This window comes from Protopterus annectens, chromosome 3.part1 (genome assembly GCF_019279795.1).
Source record: "Protopterus annectens isolate FY-2018-M chromosome 3.part1, PAN1.0, whole genome shotgun sequence".
Taxonomy (NCBI): Eukaryota; Metazoa; Chordata; order Ceratodontiformes; family Protopteridae; genus Protopterus; species Protopterus annectens.
The window spans coordinates 589275466-589292340 of NC_056732.1; positions in this window are offsets into that span (position 1 = coordinate 589275466).

Consider the following 16875-nt stretch of genomic DNA (forward strand, 5'->3'; position numbering starts at 1 on the left):
ATGTCTTTATTTATGAGGTCCATTATGATCCTCTCCATGGCTTTGCAGATAAGGCTTGTCAAGCTAATGGGCGGTAATTTCCAGGGTCGGTGGAGGCACCGCCTTTGTGAAGTGGGACCACAGTTGCAGTGCGCCACTCCTGGAGTGCGTATCCAGAGGTAAGACTATGATTAAACAGCTGTCCTAGCTGTGGGTTTAATTCCTCATTGAGTTCGTGGAGCACACAGCCGGGGACACCATCAGGTCCCATGGATGCTGTGTTTTTTGCTTTGGAGAGAGCAGTTCTCACTTGGGCGTTGGAGATGTTTGGGGCTGCAATCGCTTGGTATAGATATCTCTCCTTTTGGGGGGGAGGGGGGGAGAAGTTTGCACTGAACCTGTCAGCCAGTATGTTGGCAATGTCTGTAGGATCAGTAATCTTCACATCATTTTGAACTAGTTCTGAGCATATCTGGGAGTTCCCTCCCAGGTTTCTAACATAGGTAAAGAAGGCCTTATGATTGTCTTTTGAGTCTTTAGCTATTTTTCTCTCAAAATTTGCTTTGGATGATTTTATGAGAGCTCTTAGTTTTTTACTTATAGTGATCAAGGGTGTCTTACCTTTTAAGGATTTTGCTCTATCTTGTAGTAGCTTCCTCCTTTTGTTGTAGAGTTTGTTTATGGCTGGGGTCCACCAGACTGGACGCTTGCCTTTGGTACAAAGAGTCTTTGTTTTGCTTGGGATTGCCTTATCCATGCAGTCCTGCAGGTGCTGGTAGAAGGCATTTGTAAGTGATTCAGCGGCATGAGTACTGTTTTCCGCTGGCTCGGGGGCCTTAAAGGAGACCACACTAGTCTTTAGAAGTGTGAAGTCGGCTTTCGAGAAGTTCTTTACTGTGGTCTTTTTATTTCAGGTGGGGGTGGGATGAGGACCTCCAGCGAGATTAGTTTGTGATCTGATCTCACCAGTGAGGGGTATACTTCCGGTGTTGAACATTGTGCTCCCATGTTCATGATGATGAGATCAAGTATGTTTTCTCATCTTGTGGGGATGGTGACTAGTTGTTCCATGGCATTTGAGTTTATGAATTCCAGGAACTTTTGGGCTAGGGTGTTTGGGCTTGAGTAGTGTTCCCAGTCTATATTAGGGTAATTGAAGTCACCTAGTATGATGGTGTTTGGTGATACATTTATCCCCTCTAGTGTTTTCAGGAAGGCCATGTGATGTTCCTGAGTTTGTGAGGGTGGCCTGTAACATGCTACAATTTGCAGAGCAGTCTTGCCTATGGTTAATTGCACCTGGATGGTCTCCGATGCATCGTGTGTTGCCACCAGTCTTGCGGTGTGGGTGTCCTTGATGAATATGGATACCCCCCCTCCTTTCTTGGTATTGTCCGGATTTTGGGGCCGGAACGCATGATATGAGGTAAAACCTGATAGTGCTGGGGTGCTCTCAGGAGCCTTGAACCAGGTTTCTGTCACAGCACAGACATCGATGTTCTCCATACTGAGAAGGACCTCGAGTGCGTGCATTTTGAGATTTAGACTTCTGGCATTGAGCAGCATTACCCTTAGTTTTTTTTCCTTTGTTTTGTTCTAGGGTGGTAGGTTTAGAATTTGAGCCTTGCCTAAAAAAGGCACTATGGGGGTGGCAAGAGCCTTTGCCAATATCCGGAATCCCAGGGGTGACAGGTGCAAGCCGTCCCTTGCGAAGCAGCGTGGCTTGTCCAGCATGTCATCCCAGGCAGACAGACATTGGATCCCCTTTGAATGACACCAGAGTTTAAGCCAATTGTTAAAGCTGATCATCTTATCTCTGTATTGTGGCATCATTCTTGGTGAAGGTAGGATACTGCTCAAGGTCAGGGTCATACCTGCCTGGGCTACATAATCAGAGAGCTCCTCAATGTCTCTTTCATGTAGTCCAAGGAGGTGCGTCTCAGGTCATTTACACCAGCGTGGACAATGACTGAGTCATATTTGTACCTGCTGTTGAGAGACCTGAGTGCTTGCGTTATGTGGCGGATTCTAGCGCCCGACAAGCAGCTTACTGTGACCTTCTCCTTACTCAGTCTGGTGAGCGGGACGTCAGTGTGTCTGACTATGGAGTCACCAATGACTAGTGTGTCTGGAATTGTGTTTGGCCTTAAGGGCTGTGACTGTTTGACACTCTGACTGTGAGGTCTATGTGTTGCAGGTGTTGTGTTCTGAGGTGGTGGTTGTTTGGGTGTCTGCTTTGGTGGCCTCTGCTGTTTTGGTAGATTTTTGATCAGAGCCGTCGAGTATGTCTTTGTGTGTTTATGTGTATGATTTGAGGTTGTGATGGTACTATGTGAGACTGGGTCTATAGTGTGTGTGGTAACCTTCTCCTCCTGACTGGTCTTGCCAGTCCTATGTTGAGAGAGCTCAACCTCCAGTTTGGCTGTATAGTTGCATCTCTCGCATGTATTTGTGTTTTGTGGGAGGAGGAGAGGGTTGTCTGTGTACATGAGGCAATTGTAACATTGCCTCAATATTCCCAGGTTCACCAGCTGAGCAGGAGAGGATACTAGCAACTGATCCCTCGACATGCTAGAAGGACTAAACAAAAAAAACTTTAAAAGAGATTCCGGGGGACGTGGGTGACCGAGAAGTGGGGGTTTGCCTTTTTGGGGTGCTATCTATAAGAGTGCCGTATCAAGGTAATAAGTACTGTAGGAGCAAGTGCTAGGTTTAACAGATAGAGAATAGTCTACTTGGAGTCAAGTAGAGATGATCTTTTTAGTTATAGGATACGCTGATTAGATCAGTAGTATAGTTCGAGGAAGGTAGTTTTAAGGGAAAAATTGAAGAGTGGACTTTAGGTAGCCCGAATAGTTTAAACCTGCTTAACCGGCGCTGCCCTAGTGTGCAACAGTGGCAGCTCCACGCTAAATCGCGCTAGTGCTTTATAGCAGGGGGCTGGAAAAGACAGGAAATTACCCAAAATGGCCAATAAACTACAAGTTACTGCCTTAAACCACTCCTCTGAGGACAAACAGGCAGCTCAGTACTCCCTACTCCCACTAGTGAGTAAAGAAACTACCCTTTGACCAAACAAGGAAAATGGAGAAACACAGGAACCAAGACAAAGCCCAGGGATCAGCAAATCTGATCACTGGAACAAACTATTAGGAAAGTATGGAAAACAAGAGTATTTTTTTTGTTTTTTTTCAAGTTTTTTTTCAGAAAGGCAGAAAATACAATAAATGCTGTGTTTTTCGACTAATTGCTATCAAAAGCTAGTACACTTGAGTGTATTAGCCTGTTGTTTAACTTTTAAGCAAAACTTAAACAAGCAAGTGCAACAAACAATTCAAGCTATTAAAAACAGTAAAAACAGGTAATAGCAGAATAAAACAGGCATAAATAGCAATCAAAAGGCTTAAAAAGTCGAAAATGCAGAAAATAATACTTAGAATCTGGAAAGTTTGTCTTTTCTGGTCTCTGCTGCTCTAGGAACTCTGCTGGACACCACGAGGAGCTGTGCTGAGTTCTCTATAGCCAGAAAAGCCCGCCAAAGCGTGCTTTATAGCAGGGGGCTGGAAAAGACAGGAAATTACCCAAAATGGCCAATAAACTACAAGTTACTGCCTTAAACCACTCCTCTGAGGACAAACAGGCAGCTCAGTACTCCCTACTCCCACTAGTGAGTAAAGAAACTACCCTTTGACCAAACAAGGAAAATGGAGAAACACAGGAACCAAGACAAAGCCCAGGGATCAGCAAATCTGATCACTGGAACAAACTATTAGGAAAGTATGGAAAACAAGAGTATTTTTTGTTTTTTCAAGTTTTTTTCAGAAAGGCAGAAAATACAATAAATGCTGTGTTTTTGACTAATTGCTATGAAAAGCTAGTACACTTGAGTGTATTAGCCTGTTGTTTAACTTTTAAGCAAAACTTAAACAAGCAAGTGCAACAAACAATTCAAGCTATTAAAAACAGTAAAAACAGGTAATAGCAGAATAAAACAGGCAGAAACAGCAATCGAAAGGCTTAAAAAGTCGAAAATGCAGAAAAAAATACTTAGAATCTGGAAAGTTTGTCTTTTCTGGTCTCTGCTGCTCTAGGAACTCTGCTGGACACCACGAGGAGCTGTGCTGAGTTCTCTATAGCCAGAAAAGCCCGCCAAAGCGTCTTTATCATAACATATGTGAATATGAGTGATCATAGATGGTTCTGCAAGGACACACTTCTACAACTGTCATGATTTGTCAGCAGTCTGTAAGGGGAATCCCATCTGCCAGAGGTGTTAGGAGGGACACTGTTACACCTGTACTTGAAATTATAAGCAATACTGACTAGTTGACATGTGTGCATGGCATATAGATGGCACAATACACACTGTCATGCATGTAACCTATGTCATTGATGTTGTGAATCAGCCATGTATTTAATGTGTGCATCACAGCAGCACATATCACACATGCATCTTTTATAACATCTTGCTAGGGTTTCCGCACCCTCAATCACTAATGGCTATGCACCAAAAAAATAATGTATGGCCGATAAAATGTGTGGGAGATCACTGTGGCAAATGTGGTACACTTGATTAACTTAGCCCTGGAAGATGTGTTGGGAGGTACATGAAAATGCCCTTTGATATAGATGTCCTGCTGATACTCACAAGTTGTGCTACATAGTGAGCAGTCAGCACTGTGGCACATGCTGGTGGATGTTCCGCATACCATCTACCTGAGTACACAGGTCACATACCAATTGGTCTGCTCATAGAGGTGTGCTGTCGGTATTATAATTAGCTTATATATTTGCTTTTAAAACATAACTAATCCCCCATGATTTTTGTTCATCTACTGTGTCTCCATGGCTGTAGCAACAATCCTTTGTGTGTGTTGATACTGTCCTTATTATAGCAATACCACACTCAAATTCAATGATTGTCCACAATCTGCATTCCTTCACAAAGCTTGTTGGACAAAGGATGTGTAAGGCAGTCTTGACATCTGAGACTTAACTAATGAACAGGAAAGGGTCTAGCACAGAGCCCTGAGGTACAGATATTATCACTGAACTCTAGATGTAGGTCACTTTGCATACTTCAACATATTTATTTGTCACATATGTGATTCAGTGGTCTACCCACTTGGTGATGCAGGTGTTTATGACCACTTGTGACAGTTTCTCAGTACTACCTCAGTGTGGATTTGTGTCATATGTCTTGGCCAGGTCAAGTTACACAGGATGATAGTGTTGTCATCATGCATACCTTTTTGACCTTCCAGAGGACATTGAACAAGTGTAACAGACATGATGTAACCTGAACAAATCACACATATGTTTGGTACATAGTCAGGATATTATTACCTGTGTCTATTTAGAGAAGGTCTATGATGACTTGCTGGTCTATCTCACAGATGAGGTGAGTCAGAATGGGTCTATACATGCATGCATCAGTTGGTACCCCCCAGTCAGAAGGATGTATGTTGATGTACACCATTTTATGGGAACATAGGCTGTCTGGAGGCTGTGTTAAAGTATGGATCCAGCTGTGTCTGTTAGGTCCACGCTTTGATTCATACTATAGGCAATGTGTCATATTATCATGGCCCATTGACTCTGTGTTATTAGCCTAGAGAGTGTACAGATGAACTGCCCTCCTTAGAATAAAAACTGAGTAATGTTTGCATGTATAACCACTAAACCACAAAATTATGTACCAAAATAAAATAAAATGACCACCACAAATCCAAGAAAATGGATTTATTATCTCTAATGCCTCAATATCTTCATAGAGTAAAAACAATTGCAAAAAGACATCTTTAACGATACACATCAATTAATTAAACAATCAATCACTAATTAATAAAACAATTAGAACCTTATTAAATCATGTACTTCCAGTTACATTCACTGTTTAACCCCCTAGGTACCAATGTGTCATATTTTAGGATATACAAAGTTTCTTTATACAACAATCTGTCATTAAAATCACCATGTTCCCCCATCTCCAAATGTATTTGTTCTAATATGCAACCATTTAACAACAATGGGTCAGTATGGTAAAATTTCTGAAAATGAATGCCCAAGGGACTTTCAATTCTAGCATTTGAATGTCCCTAAAATACTCCTGCAGTGGTCATTTTATTCTATGTTTGCATGTATAATCTGGCTGATGGTCAGTCATGATAAGGGGGGTGAGGTGTGGTACAAACTGTCAGCTGTCAGATTGTCTGTTTTCTATGGTTGGGTATGTCTGCTGGCATCCATATACATATCTGTACTTAGTTGTGTATTCCCTTAATATTTCACCTTTATTGGAATAAATGGTTTGTGAAAAGACCTCCAAACACAACTTGGTCATTCTTCACATTCTACACACTGGTACTATGCACACAGTTGTACAAGTGTACCAGTGTCACACATATGCCTATACATGTTTAATGGACAAGCTGTGTTGGAGCAGCCTGATGCTATGTCAGGACACATTAGAGATCAGCTGTTTGCAGCTCATGTAGAAGATTTCCTGACACTAATGGTAATAGTTACACAATGGTGCTGCTCACCACCTCCAAAATCCTTGGGCATAGCACCACAACAGTACATACAATGAATTCCACCAGGTTGCAATTAAATCAAAACATGTGCTACATTGGTTGTGTTTATCACAGTATAACAATGTGTGTATGAGACAAGACTTATGTGACCATATAATCATTATGATTTTTTATTGTCTGTCACAGAACATTTAATGATGGTATGCAGACACATGCATACCTGTGCCATACTGCAAGTGTCACTGTGATGGCAGAATTTGAACTGTGTAGAAGGTTGATCTTCTCCACTACAACAACACGTGTCCTAATACTCCAAAAATACACATAAAAATGTATCATACCATGTCAACAGTTCTTAGGATGCATATTACTACAGCTGTTATATAAGAATCATGTACTGCAATGGCAGCAATTACCATCAATACATTAGCTCACATTACAGATTGTAATACCCTCTTGAAACCATACTGTGCAGATATACGTCAATATAGCACATGTCAATAACCCTAGTCATTATTATACCATGTGAAAACAAGTCCCTATATCTATATCATGGAAGATAGTAAGACCATTGTGCATATGGGTATATTTGTTGGATTGCATTACAGCCTGCCACCGTCCATATTGGACATGTACACCACACCATGATAGAATTATCAATCACACATGAAGTGATGTGGAGATGGCTTGCAGAGGCTCTTGGAAGGACCCTGCATCATGATTTGTGTATGCATATTTGACATGAGAACATCCTTCACTCCTATGTAGGAAGGATGTCATGTGGTCAGAGGAAAAAGGAGGATCATGGGTGCATGGGGGTATATGAAAGGTTTCTCCAAGTGGAAGTAAAATGAAGAGCAATTCTAGAGATCATACAATGACCCTAACATGCCACCAACCACAAACACACAACAGTAGGCGGGGCCTGATTTGAACATTACACCTGTTTAGGTATAGATTTAGTACCATGCAGTGTCACAGTAGCAACACCACATATGTCTGACTGTAACACTGTCATTTTGCATGTTGAGGAGAACATGTTGAGAGGACTGCAGGACATGGATGTGGAGTCATATCTCTTTGTAAAATTGTCTCAAAAGTGATAGTTGCATGTACAGACATGCATGTTGCCTGCTGTCAGATTAGAACACCTACATGTGTAGGTAAAGTAGCTTGCAAGCACAGTAGTTAATGTTATTGCCACTGCACATGTTTGTCTTGAATACTGTCAGAGTGCATATTATACAGCATGACAAAACCATTGTATGCTACAACAAAATGTTTGGAGGACGTTTTGACATATCTGTGGTCTCACATATTGTTTTAAAATTGTCCCCATGCTAATTGTTGATTGCACACACAGTTAATTGCAGTGAGAATAGAATCCCTAGCTAACTCTTAACAAACCACAGTACTTGATGCAAGTGTCACAGCACAAGTCTGGCTTTTACAGTGTTGGACAATACTTTATAGGTGATAACATCAGCAGTGTCTGGTTAAGTGTCAATCAAGTGAACAAACACACATAGTTGACTGCAGTGAGAACAGAACCCCTACTTAACTATTTATAGAGCACAGTACTTAACTCAAGTTCCACAGCACAAGTCTGGCTTTTATAGTGTATAACAACACTTTAACTTTTTACCTCAAAAGTTGCCAAAATCAAAATTATTTTTTTTACCATAAAGTCAGCAAATAATACTGTTATTGAAACTGTAACTCAGAGTAAGCTTCTAGGCATTATAAGGATAACAATCTCAAATATGACCAGCATATATTGCACACCATTAAATCTACTCACCAGAAACTACGCTCCCTTTATAGGATCAATGGATTACTTACAGATTTTGCAAGAAAGAAAAACCCTATCTGCCATCTTCTTATTGCCAGCTGTCTAAAATGCCACACCTATCCTAACAAACTTAAACAATACTCAAAAGAAACTTACCTCCTGCAACAATGAAGCAGCTACATTTTCCACCAATCTCCACACAGGACCCACAATTGTTATAGCTTAAAGCAATTAAACTGGCTTGAACTACCTAACATATTCACAACTAATCACAGCATACAAACTAATTCATCATCTGGAAAAATGTCCTGCACTACAAACTTATTACTGCCCTACTGTCCAGCAAGAGACCTCCATTCTATTAATGAGTTCTTATTACTTGCAAATAAGTCAAATAATGTTGCAGGAGACTTGCTCTACTCCCAATATGTTTCTAAACTCTGGAATAGTATCTGAACTGCCAAAACAATTTTTATACATAACTGCTGCCTGTACGAGCCACTAAGTTGCATGTCGCCTTTCTCATTAGTAACTTCCTCCTTTATAAAATCTGAGATTGTATAAATCTATCTACTGTTTGTGAAAATTTTAACTAGAAATGTAAATCCTTTGTGTTTAACTGGAACTTAAAGTATAATGCAATGTAAGCAAACGGAGCTTTTCTCAGCAGGCCTCCACTGAAAATAGATATTACCCAGTTGGACTTTCCCAGTAAACAAACACAAATAAATAAATTATAAATAAATAAGTTTATAGCTGTAGACATCAGCAGTGTCTGGTGAGAAAAGGATGGTAGCAGAAGTGCCCCACATGCTGGTGTAAAATGGCCTCTTGGATGTCAACCAAATGAACACAGATGGACAAATCAGTTGACTAGAGTGAGCTTAGAACCCCTACATAGCTAAATACACTGACTACAGAGCACAGTGTTTAATGCAAGCATGATGGCACAAGTCTGACTCTGCAATGCTACTGGACAATTTATAGTGGATGACATCATCATTGGATATTTGAGAGAAGACGTTGCGAGGTCTGAATGAAATGCAGGTGTAGTCATATACAACTGCCAAAATAATTGTACTGCATGGGATTGTATTGCTGACTGTAGGATACATATTTATGCTCTTCTGACTAGACACAGACACATCAGCTGACCACAGTGACACTCGAACCTCTAACTAAATGCATTGACTAAAGAACTCAGTATTTAATGCACATGCCATGGCAAAAGTCTGACTTTTGCAATGCTGCTGGACAATTTATAGTGGAAGACATCATTGATGGATGTTTGAGAGAAGATGTTGGGAGGCCTGAATGAAATGGAAGTGTAGTCATTTGCAACTGTCAAAATATTTGTTCTCCATGGGAGTGTATTGATGACTCTAAGATGCACAGTTACACTCGTCTGACTAGACACACACACACACACACACACACACACACACACACACACACACACACACACACACACACACACACACAAACACACACGCACACACACTCACCAGTTGACCACAGTGAGAGTAGAGCCCCTTGCTAAGTACACCGACTTGAGAACTTGGTATTTAATGTACGCACCATGGCAGAAGTTTGACCCTTTAGAATGTTGGTGGACAATTTATAGAGGAAGACATCATCATTGGATGTTTGATAGAAGATAGGAGGCCTGTAGAAAATGAATTGGGAGCTATGTACAACTGCTAAGACATTAAAGTTTTGCATGTTACTGGGTTGATGATAGTAGGATACTAAATGATGTTCCTCTGACTATGCACGCACTCTTGCACATACATAGAGACACACACATAATGTGGCTGCGGTGCTAATCTGTCATGCATGTAACTATTTAGTTCCCATCTGCAAAACTCAGTATGTGATGATTCAACACCACTAAAGCATGTATTTGCCTTGTCACAGTTGTTTTTATAGATGATACCATCATCATTATATGATATGGTTGTCATATCATGTTGTAAGAGTGGTGTGCAAAGTGTGGATGTAGTGTTTACTGTTTTGTTCACAATGTGAAGGTATACTTTAAGAGACAGCTTTCCAAATTGTATGCAAACAGCTGTCAGGAATGCATGTAGCAGAAATGAGACATTTTTCCCAAGTATGTTGTGTAAATTACACACTTAAATTGTCACATACAGACACACATATTTTTGTGATCATATTTGACTGTTCATATTTGTGAATAATTGCTGTCCACATTAGTACAGGCATTAGACGATCTAAATATGTACTGTCAATGTAAAGATGTACATGGTATGTAACAAAGCATTTTTGGTATTCATTTCTGTAGTGTAGTTGACATTTGAGAACAAGTACTGAGATACCAAGTTTCAAGTGCATGTGTGCAGGTAACACATGACTACAGAGTAAATATGCGTTCAGTCATTAAAATGTGCATTCTCTTTTGTTGTATTTTTACATGACTTTAATGGGATGAAGACTAACTGGGCAGTAAACATAAGTAATTCATGCTAAGGAGCTCTATTCATAGTACATCGCCGAGCAGGTGGTTTGTCTGATCGATGGTTACATTTTGTGCATGAAAGATACACATTTAAGGACTCCTACTTGAACTTCAGAAGTACTTATTAATACCGGCTATGGTATGTACAGCTAACAGATACTATGGTGATTATATGTAGTGTATATCGGAAATGTGTCATGAATTGTCTAACTTTAAAAAAAGGATTTATACTTCTTTCCCCGTTTGCACATAGTTAAGTGATGAGCAAATGTGGGCCTCTGCTTCATTGATAAAATATGCAATTTCTATAAGTTTACTTTCCTCTGCACAAACATACTAAGTGGAGAGGCGTAGCAGTCATCACTTTGGATAGTACTGAGTGCAGTAAATACACCTGATGCCTAACTGTGTGGCAACAGGTGTAAGAGCACTGAGTTCTTATTTTGAGCATAGATGATACAGCATTTGGATTCAGCTCTATCTAATATTTTTAAATAGGTATTAATGATGTAATGAAATAATTACATGTGATAATTATTTGAAATGTAAGAGGGAATGAGTACAGTGAAGTATTGTATAAAAACAAATAGTACTCAAGTGATTTATGTCAACAGTATACATATGGAGTTACATATCAATATAGTCATCAGACTAAATAAGTAGTTTTTAAAAGAACTTTTTAATATATTACACAGAGGTAACTGCACCATGCTGTTGACATTGGTGCATAATGCAAAACACCACGCAAAAACAGTGGACAAAAAGTAAATGGCTTCATTGCTGATTTCTTATGTATGTGTGTGGTTTGTGATTCTATTTTTTGACCAGATTAAAGGTGTTAAAATGAGGTAGATAAGAAAATGGGGTGCAAGCAGGGGAAGAACAAAGGGAAAGCAATATAGGAATATGCAGGAGGGAGGTAGGAAAAAAACATAGCTATCTACTTCTTCAACAGTGTAAAATGAATATTTATAGAATACTGTCTGAATTTAGACTGTCGCCTCAACAAAGATGAGTGACAACAATGCAATCATGTTGTATAGCCAATTGTATCAAATCAAGTGTATTGAGAAGACACATGTGCAAAGTGGGGAGCTATGTATGGGACAATATTTTTCTTGGGACAGGTGTCCATTTATGAGTTTTTATTTCAGTAAGAGAAGAATGTTGGGCAAGAGACGTAGGTATTTCTGGGTCAGGTATATAAGGTAAGTGAGGAAGTGGATGCAAACAAACAGGACAAACAAGATAAGACACAGGGATAATGACAGACACAAGTTGGGGGACATCATGATTGTGGATAGGGAGGGAACTTTGGATGCCCATGTCCATCAAACATGGGGACGATGAGAATATAGGTCTCACCCGCAGAACTGTCATTACCATCCCCTTACTCAACTGGCTGTTAGAGTGCTTGACATCTTTGTTTTTGCACCATTACAGAGAGCATCCTCTCCATCCAGCAGAGGCATGCACCAATGGTGCTCTCCACAACCTCACATACCATGCCTGGCATCTCCTGGGAGGTCACAGAATCCCCACCTCCACCAATCATTGTCCGCGTAATTCCACCTGATGTGGAGGGCCCAGGTAGTGCTGAGGCAGCAGATACAGTACTGCCAGGTTGGGTCCTAGATGTGGTGGGAATCAATGCAGGAGCAGGTGGACTGGGGGCAGGCTGAGCCACAGTGGTCAGCCTGCCTCCCTGTGCTGTAAAGCATTTTGTGTGTTGTCACAAATTAATAACATCAAAACATTGTGAGGACACATAAATATAAAAAGAGAGATAAGGGTTAGGGTAAGAGAAATAATTAGTGACATCATATGTGGCATACAATAAATTCATTCAATATAAATATTGTATTTCTACTTTTACATTTAAGTATACTTTTTGACAAACTATGACTAATGATTGTTCCAAGTATCCCTTACAATATGCATATATTGCATATATGCTTGATCAAATAATACAGATTAAGTTAACAGCATGGCATGTATGCCAATTTTTTTTGAAATTATTATGTAATATTTTTGAATGATTTTGTTACACATTTGTTACTCGTGGTATATGAACCCACAGCATCTGCATATAGTATTACAACTGACTCCTACAGTTGGCTTGTGCTACAGACCAAAGTATGGATGTTTGATTTTGCTGTTAAGATATGCATGCTTAATTTGCTACAACACGCTAGTCATAGGTGACTCGATAGTGAGGCACACTGATGTCCCACTCACTAGGTTGAATATGAAGAAAGTAACAGTCAGCTGCCTGTCAGGTGCCTGGATCCACCACATAACACAGGCACTTGGGTCCCTCAACAACAAGTACAAATATGACTCTGTCATTCCACATGTAGGTGTGAATGACCTGAGAAGTACCTCCCTGGACTACATGAAAAGAGACATGGAGGAGCTCTCGGATTATGTAGCCCAGACGGGTATGATCCTATCCCTGAGCAACATCCTACCATCAACCAGAATGATACCACAGTAGAAGCAGAAAATGACTGATTTCAACAATTGGTTAAGTTTCTGGTGTCATTCTAAGGGGATCCATTATCTGTCTGCCTAGGATGACATGATTAACAGACCTCGATGCTTTGTCAGAAATGGCCTGCATCTGTCATCCCTGGGCTTCTGGATACTGGCCAAGGCTCTTGCTACCCCCTATAGTGCCTTTTTTAGGCTGTGTTCAAAAGACCAAATTACCACCATAACAGTTACAAACAAATGCAATCTGATGGTCATGGTGCTCAATGCAAGAAGTCTAAATTTCAAAATGCACTCGCTCAAAGCACTCCTTAAAATGGAGAACATCGACATTTGTGCTGTAGCAGAGACCTGGTTCAAGGCAGCATAAAGCACCCCTTCACTACTAGGCTATAATTTATTCCACACCTTTCAGCCCCAGAACTTGGACTGAAGATCCAAAGGCAGTGGTGTTTCTATATTCATAAAGGATGCACATACCTCCAGACTGGTAGCGCAACATAATGCATCAGAGATACTTCAGGTGCAGCTAACATTGGTTAAGACAGCAAATCAGGTTGTAGCCTGCTATAGGTCCCCAACCATGTCCCACGACTCACACTCCACGTTCCTAAGCACCTTCAACTACCCCTCCATTAACTGGAAAAATTACTCATGTACCAGTACACTTGCTCAACATTTCCTGGAATTCATTAATTTCAATCCCCTGGACGAGCTCATTTTTACCCCCCACTAGAGGTAGCAACATCATTGACCTGGTCATTACTAACATGGGCAACCATTGCTGTACACCAGTAGTCAACTCCCTTGGTTAGATCTGACCACAAACTAATCACCTTGGAAATTGACATCCCCCACCCCACAAATGTAACCATCATGAAAAATGTCTCCAAAGCTAACTTTGGGCTCCTAAAAACAGAGGTGGCTAACTTTACAGCACCCAAGAAAATGGAGAATAGTTGAATGACCGCTGAATCATACACCAATGCACTTTATGAACACATACACAAATGCATGGATCTCGCCATACCCAATAGAACCAAGATGCTTTCCTCCAAAAATAGGAAGTCAATCTGGTGGTCCCTTGCCATAAAAAAAAACTCTACAACAGAAGGAAGAAACTGATGCGGAATAAGTTGAAGTCCCAAGACTGGAAAAACTCCCTTATCAGCCTCAAAAAAGTTGTGATCCCTCATCAAATCCTCTAAAGCTAGCTATGAAAACAGAACTGCAGCAGATAGTAAAGACAACCACAAGGCCTTCTATAGTTATGTAAAGAATCACCATGGCAATTTTCAGATTTGCTCTGAGCTACTGCACAATGGTACCTCCTATACCGAGCCAACAGATACTGCCAATATACTGGCTGACAGATTCAGTGGCAACTTTACCCCTCTCTCCCCTCCCAAAGGACCTATCACATTAACAGTAGATTGCCAGGTGCCCAGTATTATTGCTGCACAGGTTAAAATAGTATTGCCCAAGACCAAGAATACAGCTTCTATGGGACCTGACAATATCCCTGGCTGTGTGCTACATGAACAACAGAGTGAACTGGCACCTCACCTGTGTGCTCTGCTCAATCACAGCCTCACCTCAGGCTTTGATCCTACTGAATGGCGCACTGCTACAGTCATCCCTCTCCACAAAGGAGGAGTGACTATAGACCCTGGGAACTATTAGCCCATTAGCCTAATGAGTCTGATATGCAAAGCTATGGAAAGCATCATCATGGACCTAATAAACAAGGATATAGGGAATTTCAAAACTCTGGATCCCACACAGTTTCGTTTTGTGAAGAGTAGATCATGCCTCCTCAACTTGGTCGACTTCTTTGAGTCAGTCACCAGAGCTGTGGATGAAGGCAAGGTGGTTCACACAGCCTACCTTGATCTGGCCAATGCCTTTAATACCATTCCCCACTCAGGAATCATAGAAAAACTCAGCAAGCTAGGCATCATCCCTTATATCACAAGGTGGGCTGCAAACTGTCTCACAGATAGAACCCACAGTGTGAAAGTAGCTGACTCCAAGTCAGACTGCCAACCAGTCATGAGTGGAGTCCCACAGGGTTCAGTCCTGGGTCCTCTCTTGTTTGGTATCTACTTTTCTGAAGTCCAAGCCAACATGAAGGGAATCTGGCTGACAAAGTTTGCAGACGATTGCAAGTTGGGAGCTATTATTAACTCCCCAAGTGATGTGGACATCCTACAGAAAGGCCTCACTGAGACCAACGACTGGTGTCAGAACCATGGCCTTAAGCTCAATGCCAAAAAATGTGTCATCATTCTCTTTGGGAAAAACCCGGACCCTATGAATTACCACATCAATGGTAGTCCAATGAACACAGAAGGTGTTATAAGAGATCTGGGAACACAGGTTGACAGCAACCTCACTTTCGACCACCACATTGCCACTGTGGTCAGAAAGTCCTTCTATGTGGTACATCTCATTACTAAGGGTTTTGCATCCAGGAAGAAAGAGGTAATTGCCACCCTCTACTCTTCCCTCATTAGGCCAAACATCAAGTACAATGCCCCATTTGGCATGTACCTCACTAGGTACCTGCAGCAACTGGAGAGGCCACAAAAGTACCTCACAAAGAGGATTCTAGGCCTTAAACACTTGTCCTATATGGACAGACTCAAAAAATTGCAACTATTCTCTGTCTCATATCGCCTACTTAGAGGCAATCCCTGCTTGACTTACAAAGCTATGTCTGACCCAGCTCTGTTAGAAATGCTACATCTAAAGAAATCCCAATCCCTCCACACCACATGCTCCACAGACCTCAACCTCATTATCACAATCAACAGAATGTGCTGGAGGGACAGATTCATAACCCAGAAACTCCCCATGCTATGGAATAGACTTCCCATACTTGTCAAACAGAGCACCTCACTGTCTGTCTTCAAAAGAAATCTTTATGAGTGGATGGGAAATAGAAAATTCACCCCGGGGATCACTCCAGTGGCTATACCTGACAGAGGCACTGGGAACTAAGGTCAGGTGGCATGATGCCAGGGTAATCCTATGGGCTAGGCTTGTAAAGGCTCCAGGGCCATTAGCCTAGTACACACCTATGAACCTAAGAGAAGAGCATTATGCATAGCTGTCTTGCCTATATGCAACTTTCTGTCTAATTTATGTTATCTTTATCTGTATACTTACACAACTGTGGGATGTCAGCAGTCCTAAACCCACCCAACCACTGGTTGAGTGTATCCTGCTTGTGCTTTTTAAGGTCATTAAAATGGTGCCTGCATTGCTCGCCAGTGCATGGAATGCCAGTTGCACTTGAGTCAGCCTTCGCCTGACTATTCCAAGCCTTAGATTTGTATTGAGACCTAGTATAATCCCACTGAAGGAGACTTTGTCAGTGGCAATTTAAAGGAGTCCATTAAAAATTCTGGACTCTTCCCCACCTCACCTTTGAGCCTAAATTGGGCACCTTCCCTTCTAGCTCCAGATGTGTTGACTCAGGGCAAACAGCAACAGTTGCAAGTGTTTTCCCACCAATTTATTTTATCATGTTTAATGCTAGTATGCAAACCAGAGCAACCATGCCAATTGAGTTTGCATGGCATTATGCAGAG